The 15,126-nt window shown below is 46.1% G+C and overlaps 1 protein-coding gene across 3 annotated transcripts in view; it reads left to right on the forward strand.

Annotated features, from left to right (window-relative positions):
- NDRG3 (NDRG family member 3) overlaps positions 1-15,126 on the forward strand; it is a 54,189-nt gene that overhangs the window by 85 nt on the left and 38,978 nt on the right. Inside the window, exon 1 of one of the 3 annotated variants that reach the window (XM_042886668.1) lies at positions 193-323. The exons of the other annotated variants lie outside the window; for them this stretch is intronic. The gene's annotated coding sequence lies outside the window, so the exon portion shown is untranslated. Of the gene's footprint in view, positions 1-192; positions 324-15,126 lie in introns of those variants that run through there. 3 annotated transcript variants of the gene reach the window in all.

Raw genomic sequence — 15,126 nt, forward strand, 5'->3', positions numbered from 1 at the left:
CGCCGTGTGCGGGCTGTGCCGGGAGGAGGAAAAGCTCCGGGACGTCCCCGGGCGCTGGCGGCGGGCCGCCGTGGTGACAGCCGGGCTGCGGGCTCCGCTCGGCCGCCTTTCCTTCGGCGTGCTCGGCGTTCCGAGATAGCAGCGTTTGGCCGCTGATTTCTTTTCGATTTTTTTTTTTTTCCTTTGTCCTAGCCAAAAATTTCGGTACAATTTTGTCGTTGCGCGAATGGGAAGGGAGTGAGTTGATTAAAAAACCCAACAACAAAGCTTTAGCTGACCGACATCATCGCTGTGGGCAAACACCCGCTCATCTGACACGTAACGTAAGTCCCAGGGAGCGATTGGGAACGGTGCAGCCGTGTCGAGCACTTGCGTTATTACAGCAGTTATCCGTGCAGATCCCGTGTTCAGATGGTCAGCTCGTGGGACCGGCGCTGCGGCAGCACCGGGGCTGAGCTGGGAGCTGAGCCGCACAGCCGCGGGGTGAGTGGTGAGGAGGTGGGGATCCCAGCTGGGTGGAACCCAGCGCTCCCTGTCAGGTGTGTTTGTGGGCTTCCTGCACTCAGGCAGGAACAGGGCGCTCATTGCTGTGGCTTTGCTTGTCCTTTTCTGTAAAAGCAGGAAGGCAAAAGTCTTCCAAACCCATCAGTCTTTGGCCCCAGCCTATAGGTCTGTGATAAAAGGTCGGTGAGTCATGTAAAGTCTGAGAGCTAAGTGGTATCAGCTTGGAGCTCTTCTGGCAAATAGCTGACTTGGACAGGGGAGCAGATCCATGCCCCGTGCTCGGATGGGACAGAATTGCAGGTAGGTTGCTGAAGAAACAAGGCAATCCTTAGGATTCATTTGGATCATGGATTGTTGGGCTGGGATTGCAGACTTGGGCCTGAGAATGACTCTTCCACTCTTATTTGTTTGGGATATTGAGACTTAGCTTGTGGCCCACAAAGTGCTGAAGCCGGCTGCTGGGGCAGGAGCTTAGAGTGGGCTATAGCTGGCTGTTAGTGAGGTGCTTGGCTTTGCAAGTGTGGAAGCTGGATAAAATGAGAGCCAAACAACTGCTGGAAACAGCATTATTGGAGGTGTTAATGATATCCCCGGCTTTTCATTTTATGTTAGATTAAAAACAAATTGAAGTTAACAAGTATGCTTTTAATTTGTGTCTTCCTAATCTCTAATCACCTTCAGAAATCCTCTAGTGCTTTCGTATGAAGATTGTGCTTCACATTGGTCACATATAGCAGGATCCTTAATGTTCTTCAATGGAAAACATAACAATACATCTGTACTTCAGAGGCTTTGTTATGTGTAACATATGCTTTGCTCTCTTAAAGATACGAGATTTTGTGCAAGATGGTGCTAAGATGGTTTCTGTTCTTAACCATTCCTGTGTTGCATGCTCAAGGTGAACATTACAGCGCAGTTGTGATGTATAAGTATAGCATTCTGTTGGAGCAGCTGCTGCTGATGGCCATGATATGGTGTTAAATGCAAAAAAAAAAAAAAAAAAAAAAAAAAAAACCCAAAAAAACCCCCCAAAACTGAGAAAGCAAATCAACTTTAAACATTTTGTGTTTGTTTTTCATGTGCAACAGAACACGGATTTTAAATTGAAGTATTTAATTGTATTTCTCACCAATAATAGCTCAGCAGGGTTACCACCGCTCGTCTCCTGTAAAAGAGAAAGCCCTCCGTGAGCCCTGCTGCTGTAGCTGTAGTCAGTGTCGGTCCCGTAGCCCTCTGCTCAGGGTTCGGCTTGCGCTCGATCTGCCATCTGCACCTCGGATAGAAGCACACGTGCCTCTGCTGCTTATGGCTCTTAAGCCTCAGTGGGACTCTTGCACAGGGTTGGTTAAGGCTATTTGTGTCTGATTGTCACAGCCTGATTTAACCCCTGATCGGTAGAGGAGATTGGAGGAGCATTTTTCCTGCTTCTCTGTAAAACGTTGAAGAAAATGAATCGGGTGTATCTCTTAATGCATCGCAGCGCTCCCATTTTTCATAAGAATGTGGTTTGGGAGGAGTAATAAAATTCTGTGCTTTTGCCCCAGAAGCCTCAGTGTTTTGGCCGTGTGGTAAGATGCTGGGCAAGGCAATGGCAGTGTGGTGTTGGTGTGGGAGAGTGTGCCCTCTGCTGTGCAGGTCAGAGCTGTGGGAGATCCTACTAGTCTCACTTGGCCTTCGCTTCTTGTAAATTCAGCAGTAGAAATGGGACTTGCTGGATTTTTAATAGCATATTCTTATCAATGAATCACTTTATTCTGCCTGGTTGCAGCCCCTTGGCTTCTGTGGTGCATGTAGCACCGAGTAACGTAGTGATCGAATTGCTGCTGCAGAAGTAGGGGAAGGAATAACTTGGCTTTCCTTTGGCTGCGGTCCTCACCAGGCTTGGATGCATTTCTCTGTTTGCAACAGGTTTTAGTTCACTGGAGGCATGGCATGTTCCTTACTGTACGTATTCTGGAGGCCGTAGGTGCAATGTTTAATTTTAAAGTAACCTTTACTATTCAGTTGTATATAAGCCAGACTAATTCTTCTATTCATAAGTACCTGTTGAATTAAAAAAATGTGAAACTAGTTTCCTCTCTGCTTTTTTCCCCACAAGAGCTGAATCATAGCTTTTCTGTTGAACAGAGAATACAAGCAATCTGCTTCCTTCTTTTCATCTGTTCTTTGGAGGTGAAGCCATATGTTACGTCTTAAACCATCCTGTTGGCTAGTTGGCGTGGGAGAGGGCTGGTGCTGTTCTTGCTCTCCTGTAGCACCTGCAGCACTTGCTGGGTGCTGTCCTGAATGGACAGCGTGCTAAACCAGCAGGGCATTAAGGCAGCCTCTCCAAGTCCTCCACTCCACAGATCAGCTTTTGCCAGGTAGGCAAATTGAATGAGTTCAGTGAAGGGCTGAGGAGTACCGGAGATGTAATCGATGTTAGTGGTGTAAGGACAGCCGCAGGACCAGGGGAAAGCACCTATTCTGCCATTCTTTCCTGGCAGTGACTGAAATGGATACCTTAGGAAAGAGCGTGAGGTCGGGACAAGTGAGATAGGTGTTTGTCTGAGCCCTCTTACCCTCGCCAGCTCTAGGATGTCCGGAGGTCGGTATCATTTGGATAACAGTCAATGCATTGTTCTTCGGTAGTTGTGCCTGGTCCATTTGAATGTATAGCGCTGCTGGCATCCTGGGGGAGGCCTTCTGGAGCACAGACAATACTGTAGGAGCTCAACACGTCAGCGTTTTTTATTTTGAACTCGACAGCTGCTACCTTCAGTTGATATCTCTTAGCTTTTTTATTGTTTGGAAACAGGGAACAACTGATCTGTTTACCTTCTCTGTGCAGCTGATGATTTTATAGACTCAGTTGTATGTCACTGCTGCAGTCTCTGTTTCCAGGCAGAAGAGTCCTAGCCTAATCAATTATTCCTCATTGTTTATCTTTTCAAACCCTGTTTCCTATTAAAAATATTTTCTACTTGTGATGTGTCCCCTCCAAATGAAGGAGCAGGCTGCATCCTGAGTTTAAGGCGCAGACAAGCTATAGCTTTGTGTGGTGCCTTAATTCCATCTCTTTCCAAATAATTCCCTAGTGTTAGATTGGGGTTTTTTAAGTGCTGGATGGGTGTGAGCTGATGGTTTTATCAGTCATGACTTCAGCAGGAGTTTCAGGGTGTTATCACCAGTTTGGAGCACATCACTTTACATGTGAAATTAGGATTGCTTTTTTTCTGTATGCTTTGTTCTCACGGAATTTCATCTGTGGTTTTATCTCCCCGTTATTCAGTCCCGTCAGGTTTTCTGCAGCTCTTCAGCCAGCCCTTATCTCTGCCGTGGGAATAGCTGACATCCCTGGCAGGCTCTGATTCCCCCCTTGCCCCCTATTCCAGGCCATTGGGAATGCAGTGTACAGCACAGCACTGCAAAGGGCTCCTGGCCGTCCTCCTCCCATGTGGAAATCGATCACTTATCCCTACCCTGTCATCTGTTTTTCAGCTCATTATTAGCACAGGAGAGGGCTTTTCCCTCCGTCCTACGGCTGCAAAGCTATCTGGATGCTATCTCGTGTTGCAATTTCGTCACCACTAGAAGCAGACGCCTGTCCTCGCAGCCCTGCCTGCTGCTGCCGTGTGAGGCATCGAGCCTGCCAGCAGGCCTGCCTGCAAATGAACCCGACAAATGAGAATTTAATGCTGATTTAGTGTTGATGTACTGATAGTGTACGAACATGTGGATTTGATTAGAAGCAGTTTGGTTGGGTAAATGCATATTTCTGTACTTGCTGCTGCTGACTGTAGTTGCGACCCTCCAGGCTCGGCTGCAGTGTGGGCTGAAGGCAGTGGCAGTGTCTGTGCAGACAGGTGCTGTGTCTCAGGTTGGTGTGAATGTGCTGCTGTAGTTAGATGGGTATGACTTGGCGTGTGAATCACACCCAGCTGCCAGTCAGATCTGTGACTGCTCCGTGGGCTTTTCGCTGTGCTGGGACAGAAAAACAAGCTGGCCATGAATCCTTGCCTGGAAGTTCTTAAAGGCAGCAAACTAGGAGTTTTGTGCATTTAGGTAAATCAGTAGGGAGCTTGTATAGTTGTCATCTGATGTGTGGACTTCATTCTCTGGCTTCTGTAGGTGTTCCTACCTTTGCACAGGCAAGAGGAGAAATTTGACCTGTGTAAATAATAGCTGTATGGCTTGGATTGGTGCATTTTCTTCAGCAGGAGGACTGAGATGTGGTTCTTGATTTCCCACGCGGTGATGGCGGGGCTCAGGAGCGGCTGAAGCCTGCTTTCCCTGTGCCAGCTCAGGCACTGCCCAGTGCGTACCTGCAGCTCCTGTGCAGCTCCTCTGCTGGGGAAGCAACTCTTCAGCCCTTCTGTCGCACTCCAGCTTTCCTCTTTTGATGGAGCTCAGCCTGATGTGGTTTTTGTCAAAATCCTGTTATGAAGTCAGCTTCTTGGTTCTGTGAGGTTGGACAGAAATGTTACTGAATGCAGTTGTTCACGTGCTCAGGAAGGCTGGGGAGATCTTGTGTCTCACTTTACAGAGCCACTGAACCTTGTCCATGGCCTGGAACTCTGCGAATGTCCACGCACTCAGCCATGGGACAAAACAATAATTACCAGCACATCTAAGATAAATAGGTAGTTGGAGACATTCATTTGTTTTTAAGTGTCAGTGTTCCTTCAACCCATAATATTAAGTATTTTTGGTCACATTTGGGATGTGAAGAAGCTGAAGCATTCTTGATCATTTTGCACTGTGCCTACATAAAGTAAATGTTATGGCTTAGGGAGAAAGACAAGGCAGGCCGGGCTGTTCAGAAGGCTCTCCATCAAGATGTCTCCTTCATGAGAGCTTGTATGGGCCTGTGTCAGGCTGTGAGCACCACATTGCCACGGATTTCCCTGGTTAGAATTGTGACGGCTGTCATTTGGTAGCACTGGGTGCTCCTGTGTACCACTGCTGGTCTGTCCTTAAATTGAATGATTGATAGAGGAGTTGGTGTAACCTAAATTAGTCAAATGTGCTTTCTCAGTTGCTGGCCTGCCATCATGAAGATTTTAACACAGAAGTTTAAACTGCAAAAATTGGGTGGTTTTCAAGCAAAATGAATGCAGAAGCAGAGCTGAGGTTGGAGGTTGGTCTGTGGATGAGTTAGTGAGGAAGATCAGGTCACCGCTTCTACCAAGAAGAAGCTGAAGCAAGTCGGATTGTTTGGAGAATCCAGTGTCATTTTTATTTGTTTTCAGTGGAATATTGAAAAAACCCAAAAGTTGTTGGGCTTCCATCACTGAGGGGTTGAGGTGCTGCAGCAATGCAATCATAGCCCAGCCTAGGAAGTGCAGCATGCCCTGTCCTCATAGTGAAGGTTTAAAAAAAATTCTTTTGACCACATGGAGCAGGAACTGACTCCCACTGAGCAGCACCCCAGTATTTGTTACCTTTGAACACTTAGTTTGTGCAATTGTAACTGTTTTTGAATGGCATTGAAGTTTGTGGCTGTGAGGTGAGTGCTGATGCAAAGTGCCTGGTTCTAGGGGAGCTGAAACTCAGAAAACCTTTTACTGGGCCTCAAAGAGCATGAAGTCCGAGTCCTGCTGCAGGCTGTCCCGCAGGAAGGACTCATCCCTCGTGTAATCATCTCTTGCTCACAAAAGCTGTCTGCTTTTGCAGGATTGTAAAGCCTAGGAGACATCAGCCATTGGTACGTCTAGTTCCGACATCCAGAAGGGTTCTTTTTCTGCCAAGCATCAGAGTGTGATGTTTGCAGATAGAGAACATCTTCAAGAAAGAAACTACCGGGCCATAAATCCAAACAGACTTTGTTAGCTGTGGTTGTTCAGTGTAGTTGAATATGCACTTGTCTGGGTGCACTCCATGCGGTAAGAGTTGCGTGCAGACTCTTGTGCAAGTCGTTTCTGACTAATTGTTACTGTGGACATGCTCTTACAGCAGGCACTGTCTGAGATGTGTGCTTCTTGTGCAGACGTCCCCTGGGAAGTTGCAATGGCCGTGGCAGTGAGTGGCTGTGCTGCAGCACTCCCTGCTGCTGAGCTCCGTGTGTCTGTAGGGAGGTCAGGAGCTCATCCCAGTTCTGTGGTGCATGCTGGAGATCTGGGGGTGCAGGGGCAGGGCTGAGCAACACGGTTCTCAAATGAGAAACTCCTCCCTTCTAAGAGAACTGTACTGTGGGAGATGACTGGAAGATTTGGAGAAGAAAAAACCCCAAAAACCTGAGCAGGTGTGGATACGCATTGCTTTCTGGCCTGGGGCTGTCGTACCCAGGCAGTGATGGAGACTTCTTGGACCCTTGCCTAATGCTTGTTGCGGTCAGGTTTTTGTTTTGTTTCCTGCTCGTGCCTGATGAATATGAATTTCTGTTTTGTATGATGTGTGTCCTCCTCTTGTCTTCACAAACTGTTTGCAAATGCAGAGGAGTGTCAGCAGTGATTCCCAAACTTTAGGCAGCCTGACAGATGCAGTTGCAGCAGATTACTCCTGTACCCGCGTACGTCAGCAGCCCTTTGAAATCCGGGAAGCAACAGCTTCAGTGCTGGGCTGTCTGGCCATGCATACAACAGCAGCCCCACTGGTGTGATGGGAGCATCGAGCCCTTCTGACAGCAGTTCGATTCACACTGTGAGAAATGGCTTTTGTTATAATGCCTGGTAGCTACATCCAAACAGTGTTTTTGAGTGTAATTCTGGGCCATTCTCCCCGTGTAAAAGGGTCGTTAGAACAACTTGCAGAGCTGACCGGCTGGTTACGCAGGAGGAAGGTCTGCTGCCTGTTCCACATGACTGCATTCAATTTTTGGCAGTATTTGTAGGTGTTAGAAAATGATATTTCCTGGCTAATAACAGCTTTTCCTGACCACGCAGTGGCCCCTGAAGGATTCTTAGAAGAAGTCTGTAATCCTGCTTTTTTATTCACATGGGGAGCAGAATTCCTGGAGGACTCTTAAACTCTGGCAGAGATGAATTGTGTGGGTATGTGTGTTATTTAGGTTGCCAAGCAAGCCCAGGAAGGCCTTGAAATGCCAGCTTTTAATGTTGTGTTGCATGGGATTTCTCAGACCAACGGAGGAGGAATTCATTGAGCATTAGCTTTTCTTGTCAGTGGTAGAAGGGTAGCGTGCATTTTCCATTGGCCTTTCACGAGGTAACTGCTGCTTTTTCTTCTGAGTTCAATTGCTTCGTATATCTTTAATAAAGACGGTGTTTTCTTCACAATGGAAGCTGAAATTGAACAAGCTTAAGCCAGCTGTTTTTGTTTTTTTTTTTTTAAAAAAAAGGAAAAATTAAGAAATTGGATATATTTCATTGTGTATAACCTTAGAAGAAATTTGTAGTAAAAAAAAAAAAAAAGGAGACAATGACTTCCCATAAAGGTAGAATAACCACGGCCGTTACGTCATGAAATAAGAGCTGCTTAGCAAAGCGGTGCTGGGCCTTAATGCAGGTCTCCAGAGTGTGTGTATCTCTTTGGTAAGTAGTGGTTGTTGGGGGAAAATGATGGGAAAAGATTAAAATCTTGCAACAGCATGTGCCAAAAGCTTAATGTGGGACTAAGCCTTAATTGCCTGAAGTGAGCAGCGCTGTACTGCGGGTACCTTGCTTTTCTGCAGCTTGATGCTGTGATGTGAGGCATTAGCATTTTCCCAGATCTGTCGCCTTCAGACGTCAGCCCGGTCTGTGGATTGATGGTAAACATGACACGTGCTGCTATTTTTATCGTGCCTCCACATTAAGATCAACTGCTTATGTAGAAGCCATCATCCGTCATCTTGTTGGCCTAAAAATGATTTAAGGGGGTGCAGTCTTAGGGTTGCCAAAGCTTTTGATAAGGAAGGACTTCCAGAACTTGAGCTATGATCTTGAAGCGCTTCCTTTAGCAAAGCCTGAGGTGTTTCTATCCCGTCGAATATCACAGCCGTCAGAGCTCCGGCTGCGTTTCGGAACCACAGACCTTCCCAGCTGTGGGGATTCCAGGTGGCCTCATGGGCCAGGCCTAGCTTTCACAACCAGTGCTTTTCCACGAGTGCCATCTTTCCTGGGGGCCGAGCTGTCAGATTGGCAGCAGGATGGCCGCTGCCCTTGGCCCCGTGGGACGGCTGCAGCCTGCTGCGGTGAGCAGTGAGGTTTATTGCTGGCAGCCGGGTCCTGAAAGGTCTTTGATTACAGCTTCATTTAAAGGAAAACCAAAACATTTAAACTGTAACTGACATGAATGTTCAACACAGGAGGATTGCCAGTATTGAGGGGCAATGGAAAGTGTTGGCCTCTCTGTTAGGTGGATGTTATTCCGTGCAGAATTACGAGATGGCCAAAGCAGTGGCGCCTTCCGGTTGCAACGTGGTTGGTGAAGGAGTTGCACAGATCAGTTCTTTGCAGCACTCCCAGCCTCAGTGTGAAACCTGCAGAGCAGCAGGACCTGGGGTCCTGGAAAACAGTGTAAAGCCTACAAACAGATCAATTGCTCAAATCAGATGTGTTTGCTTTCTACGAGAAATGTCTGAGCCTGTAATGATTCCCACCATGCCCACCTTTAATCACAGTTCTTAAAGAAGCCAAGGACTTCTCACGTGCTGCTGTGCATGGACTGCCCAGCTACTGGACATTGCTTCCATCCCTGCCCCGCACACTGCTGGTGCAGAAAGGAGATGAGGGAAAGTATTTGATGTGAGGTCTGTAAGGTTTGTGTGGCTGCTGCAAGTGAAAAGCCAGTACTAGCGAAGGGCTTCGCAGCCTGCACTGTAGGAATCTTTGTTTTAATGACTTCTCTTGCCATCCCCAAACGCTCTGCCTTGCAGATGTTTTCCGGGGCAGCTGCTGCTGCAGTGTTTATGTGCCTGTATGGCTCAAATTGACTTTAAAATGCTGTACCTGCAATTTTCTTCTGGGCTTTTATATCGTGCTGGGTTGGTCCCACGCGCTGGGATGGTGCAGTGGGCTCAAACCAGGTGTAGCTCATATGGAAATGCAGAACATCCATTTAAAAGAGCTTCTTCAAAAACAAAGCAAAAAACCCTTGAGGTCAGTGAGGAAGAACTTCAATTTAAAAATATTTAATTAAGAAAAATTATCGATATTCACAATTCAGGGGATATTTCTAAAAATTTGCTTCAGAAAAGACAGTTTTCTTTCGGGGGGTGTATTTTTTTTCATCTGTATGCAGTAAGGAAATGAGAATGGTAGGGAAAGCAGGGCCTTACAGGGAGGGTTGCCTGCGTGTTTGTAAAGGTATGTGGAAGTATTACAGCACGTTTTGGAAGAGGAGCTCTGATGTATCTCCCCAAGAATGTGTGAAAAATGGGCCTGTAATGCAGCAAAGTGTTGGATGTGATCTATGTGGAGCTCATTATCAACATAATTATTCTGGCAAATTCGGTGTAGAGAATGAGAGAACTAAAAAAAGAGAAAAAAGTGACAAGAAAGAGCAAAGGAATAGAATAAGAAGAAATGTGAGGGGACGTTGCACTGCATGAACCTACAGTGTGCCTACATGGTGGCTGCTGCACAGGCGCTGGTCTCCTTGTTCCTGCAGAGCCTGGACATTGGAAGAGCTGCTGGAAAGGAGGCCAGAAAGGGAGAGGTGTGCAACAGGCTTCTTGCAGAGAATGGTTAATAGATGGAAACCCTCCAGTCTTAAGATCTCTTTGAACAGGTTGTAATGGGAACACAAGTCTTAGCAGCATGGAGTGAATATGAAGCAATGATTCCCTGTCTTTTCCAGCGAAAAAAGACCACCAAATGAAAGTGGCAGGTGACAGGCTGCGAACAAAGTGAGGTACTTTTGAAGTGGGAGCATTGAGGTTTTAATCTGTTGGAGCAGTTCCCTCCATTTAGGCTGATTTGTTCGACAGTTAATACTCCGTCAGATCATTGTCCAGTTGCTTTCAAAGCTGAGCTCTAGAGCCCTTTTCATAAGAGAAATCCTTTTGAATGTTGGAGCAGGGCTATGAAGCCTGGCTGGAACAACCCCTCAGATCATTTTTCACTGGGCAAAATCAATGCAAGTCTTTAACAAAGTGCTTGATGGGGGGGAAAAAAAACTGAACAAAACAAAACAAAACTTGCTTGTGGCCACTACTTTGGGGTTGTTACTGGAGTATTAAAACTTCTGTAAGAGTAAAATTTGACGTGTCATCTTCATCTGACCCTGTCAGTAGGGATGGAGGCACACACTTCCAGTTTGGGCAGGTTGTTCCAGCTTGAACTACAACAGAAACAGTGCAGCAGCACAACACCAGCCAATGGCACTAGTGTGATTTCTGGGTCTGTCTGTAGGATTTAGAATAGGAGAGGCTGTGGGTGAAGGTTTTGGTTTGAAGGAATCTTCCAGCACGGGTGGACTGATGTGTCCTTCATTATGCTCTTACTGTGTCATCTGTAAGACATCAGCTGCTTTAAAAGGACGTACTAGTGTTCAGGTGTTGTTCATTTGTGGCTCTTTACCTGTGTGTTTTTGTGCTCATGCATTCACTGTGTAAGTTAATTTCTGGCCATTTTGCACTGATTCAGAGCATCTTGCTGAAAATCTCTTAATTGTAAAGTGCTGTGCACTCAAGAACTCGGTCTGCTCAGGTGAGCTGTGCTTTGAACTGAGTTTCAGTTTCGTTTTTATTTCTGTCCTGGAGAAGGAATTATGGTCACAGAAACTTGGAGGGGGGAGAAGGGTTGTGTTTTTTTTTTGTTTTGTTTTGGTTTTGTTTTGTTTTGTTTTTCCCAGTATTTGAACAAAAGACTACTCAATCCACAGATCTAACATGGAGATATTGTGAGGTTGAAAGAGAAGAAATGGGGTCAGTATAGAGACTGGGGTGATGGTCTCTGATGGGGTGGGGATGGTGGTGATGGTGTCGCTTGGCATTTCCTTAATAACCCGCTGCTTTAAGGGCTCTTGTTTGCTGGGCTGCAGTGTGAGCTTGTGACTGCAGCTGCCCGGGGGAGGCTGGTGCACTTCTGAGCAGGGTTTGTCTTTGCTGGAGGCTGAGCCAGGTGCCCGAGTTGCTGAGGGGGCACTCTGTAGTAACATGGGTTATTATCATTTTACTTTTCGAGTATTACACATGATCCAGAGTAATTGGATTACTAGGGCTTAACTGCTAATGCTTGTTTTCAGGTCTGTGTGTACTCTTAGACCCTCTCCAGCAGTTCAGCTAAAACTCATCAGCTTAGATTGCTGTGAAGGAGGTTTGGAAAAGAATCTAGGCTATGGTTCCATGATGCTTGCTAAAACTAATATGGTATTCTTTACAGCTGCGTTTGTCATCAGCTAATAGCACAATACCACCTGACTAACAAAGTCTTGATCGCTTTTTGTGGTATGGAGGCCCTTTCTTTAGAACATTTTAAATCATTGAGTGTTTCTTTAGAATTAATGGCTGGAGCATCGCAATACCAGACAGAGCAGGGAGCAATTTCTGCCATTTTCCATACATGTAAGGCATGGAGCCTGCCAGGGGGTGGGCAGAGATCTGGATTAGAAGAAATCCAGGAATAACTGAGGCACTCATTTTATTTCCAAGGTGACTGTATCAGTACTATCTTCAACATAAACTCTGCCTAAAAGTTAATATGGGAAAAAATGTGTGCGTAATGTAGCAGTGAGGTAATATTAAACGTGGGGATGCCTGCTTCTTTCTCTCCAGGTGCGTGCTGGCAGAGGGTGCCTTGTGAAAAGGCTTTTGTAGAGATGGGAGCCTCAGTCCATGCTGTTCTGCTGAGGGCTCGGCACTGGGAAAGTCCTTCTCTGGACAACGTGCACCAACTTCTGGGAACTTGTCTCTTTTCAGAGCTGTCGATGTGTGTCGTAGGAAAGGAGTTTGGCTTTGGTGTAGGCATGGTGTCGCCTTGTGCTGAGCACTGAATTGAGATATCGTTGTGTTGGAATGTGTTTCAGAGGTGCCATAATGTCTGTGACCATCAGAGAGAAAGGCACCCAACTAGATTTGATGGGGAAGACTTCCTTACCAGTGTCAGCAGCACGAGCCCTGATGGTGATAAGCTCTTTGTTCAGAAAGAGAGCAGCATTTTAGTACACTGGGGAAGAAGCTTCAACGGCATCTGAGAGAGACCCAGGCTTCTGTACACTGTGCTTTGAAGCTCGGAGGAGATAGCATCGGGTGCTGCTCCATTGCTCTCCCTGGGCACAAGCTCCTGAGCTGCACCAGCAGAGATGAGCTTACACTGCACAGAGCCAGAGCAGCTCTATGTGTTGTTACTCTAGAAACTGTTAAATATTATTCAGAAGGAGAGAAGTAGAATTTTAATATTAAACCTGTTATTTTGACAAATTAACATCTGCCCGAAAAATCCACCAGGAGATGAATTCCTGCTCCCTATCAGCCCTTAGCACAAAGTATCTGACTTGGGTACTTATTAACCAGTTTTTGAAAGTGAAATGTTAAGTGGTGCTGGTGTCTGGCTGTAGCGGTGGTTATTTTGTGCTTTCACTTTTCTTTTTATTCTGATCTATGGTGTTTTCGGGTAAAAAATCTCACTGATTGTGAGTCTACCTTCTACAACACAAAAAGGCATTAGAGAAAACAAACCGGGCTCTTGTTAGAGGTTTGCGGTGGGAGCTGCAAGGAGGGAAATTCCTATTGAATACAAGGAAACAATGTTCTGCATGAGAGCAGTGTGCAGTGCTGGAGTTGAGGTGTTCAGGTGTTTTCAAACATTCAGGCTTTGAGGCCGCAGTGCTGGGCCGCCCCGGCAGGGTTGCACATGAAACCCATCTGTGGGCTCAGCCTCACGCAGCAGCAGGGAACTGAAGTCACCTCCTGGCACCTTCAGCTTCTTTAGAAAGAAGGCTTTGTGTTTTGTTCAGGGCTTTGTTTGCAGTATTTGGATGTTCTAGTTGGAGTGTCCATGGGATCATGGATTTCCAGTCTAAATGTCATTATTCTTAATGTTTTTAATGGCATGATGTCTTATGTAGTATTTTTTTAAATTATCTTATGGTTTTTAAGTAATGTACCTTAAACTAATAAGCTTTGTGATGTGAAGGTTTCTTACATGCTGATGCTGGGGAATGTTTTTGCTGTATCCCAAGTACGTAAGACTAAATTCAATTTGATAGGAGTTACCTTAACTTACATTATTATACTTATGTATAGAATCACCAATGCTGCAAGAGATCTCCAAGATCATGCAGACCGACCGTCCCCCTACCATCAGTATCTCCCACTAAACCATGTCCCTCAACACAACTTCTGAACATTTCTTGAACACCTCCAGGCTCATTAATTCCACCATCTCCTTGGGCAGCCCATTCCAGTGCCTGACGATTCGCTCTGAGAATCATTTCCTGATGTCCAACCTGCATCTCCCCTTGTGCAACCTGACGCTGTTCCCTCATCCTATTACATTTCAAATCTCCTGAAGTTATTTACCCCAAAGCTTGAAATAGTTGAGCTGTGTTCTCCTGAGTGGGAATTGTATCCCCGCTCCTGCTCCCACTGTGCAGCAGTGACTCCATTGCTCATGTCACAGAAAGCAAACCTGACTTTGAGAAAAAAGCACAACCCTGTGAACTTCTACACATTCAGCAAGAGTGAAAATGTGGTTTTAAATTGTTCCCTTTGGTGAGTTTTAGCCATCAGACATTTGTGTGAGCGCAGAACCATGTGCTGTTGCTATGGGTGCTCCAGCTCCCACTCTGTCTGTGTCACAGCGCATGCTGCTGTGGAATTTCTCTGGTGGTTTCAGAGGTGCTGCTAATTCCAGGAATTCGCTGGGTGGCTGTGATGGCTGTGCCAGGCCTCAGTGCCTTTTTACACAGCGGCTGTTGGGTGAACTCATCTGTTCTCTGGTTGGCTTTCTGTCACGCTGTTCAGCCAAATGGTGTGGTGTGTTGTAATTAAAAGCAGGCCTTCCAGTCATACTCTTCAAAGATTCATTCACACAGAATAATGCTTCCTACAAGTGCAGCTGTAATGAGCCCTGCCCCAGTTTGCTCCTGGGAAGCGGGTCGCTGTGTGTTTGTGTGCTCAGTGCCACAGGACAGCGTTTGACACGGGTACCTCACAGTGAGCATCATACTTCTCTGCTGTATTCATGCAGATATTTACAGAGTGCTCCCAGAGCTCCTGAGAAAGGGCATTCACCAGAGCTGGCAGAAGATATGGTGAGTAGCTGCATCCCATCTTTCAGACGTCTCCGAAATAAGAAGGAATTATCAGCCCATGCTGATACGTAGGAGGTGCTGATGCATAGATATCCCTGGCTACTTTTGTTGAGGGAGAACCACAAAGGCTGTAGTGAGTGACTGCCCTCGATGTTATACATACGTGACTGTCAGCTTGGACTGCAGGGTTTGGAGCTGACATCAGAGATCATTCATTACACAGTACTGTGAGCAATCTATGCAACTGTCAGAGCAAATTTATATGGCATGACCTAACTATACATACATCTGTAGTCTGCACGACTTGGAGGACTTTCTTATCATTCTTCTCAGCATGTTAATAATCTTGCATTTCAAGTTGTTCTGTGGGAAAAAAAAAAAACAAAACATTTTCTTAGCTCAGGTTAACTCAGATTGAAAAGGCAATTGAGTCCACAGTTCTGTGACATGACTTGAGCTTAATTAACAATTTTCCTGAGAGGCAGATCATACTGTCAGTCCACTCCC

The sequence above is a fragment of the Lagopus leucura genome, unplaced genomic scaffold, assembly GCF_019238085.1.
Source record: "Lagopus leucura isolate 7727_CA_CO unplaced genomic scaffold, USGS_WTPT01 Super-Scaffold_100060, whole genome shotgun sequence".
Classification (NCBI taxonomy): Eukaryota; Metazoa; Chordata; class Aves; order Galliformes; family Phasianidae; genus Lagopus; species Lagopus leucura.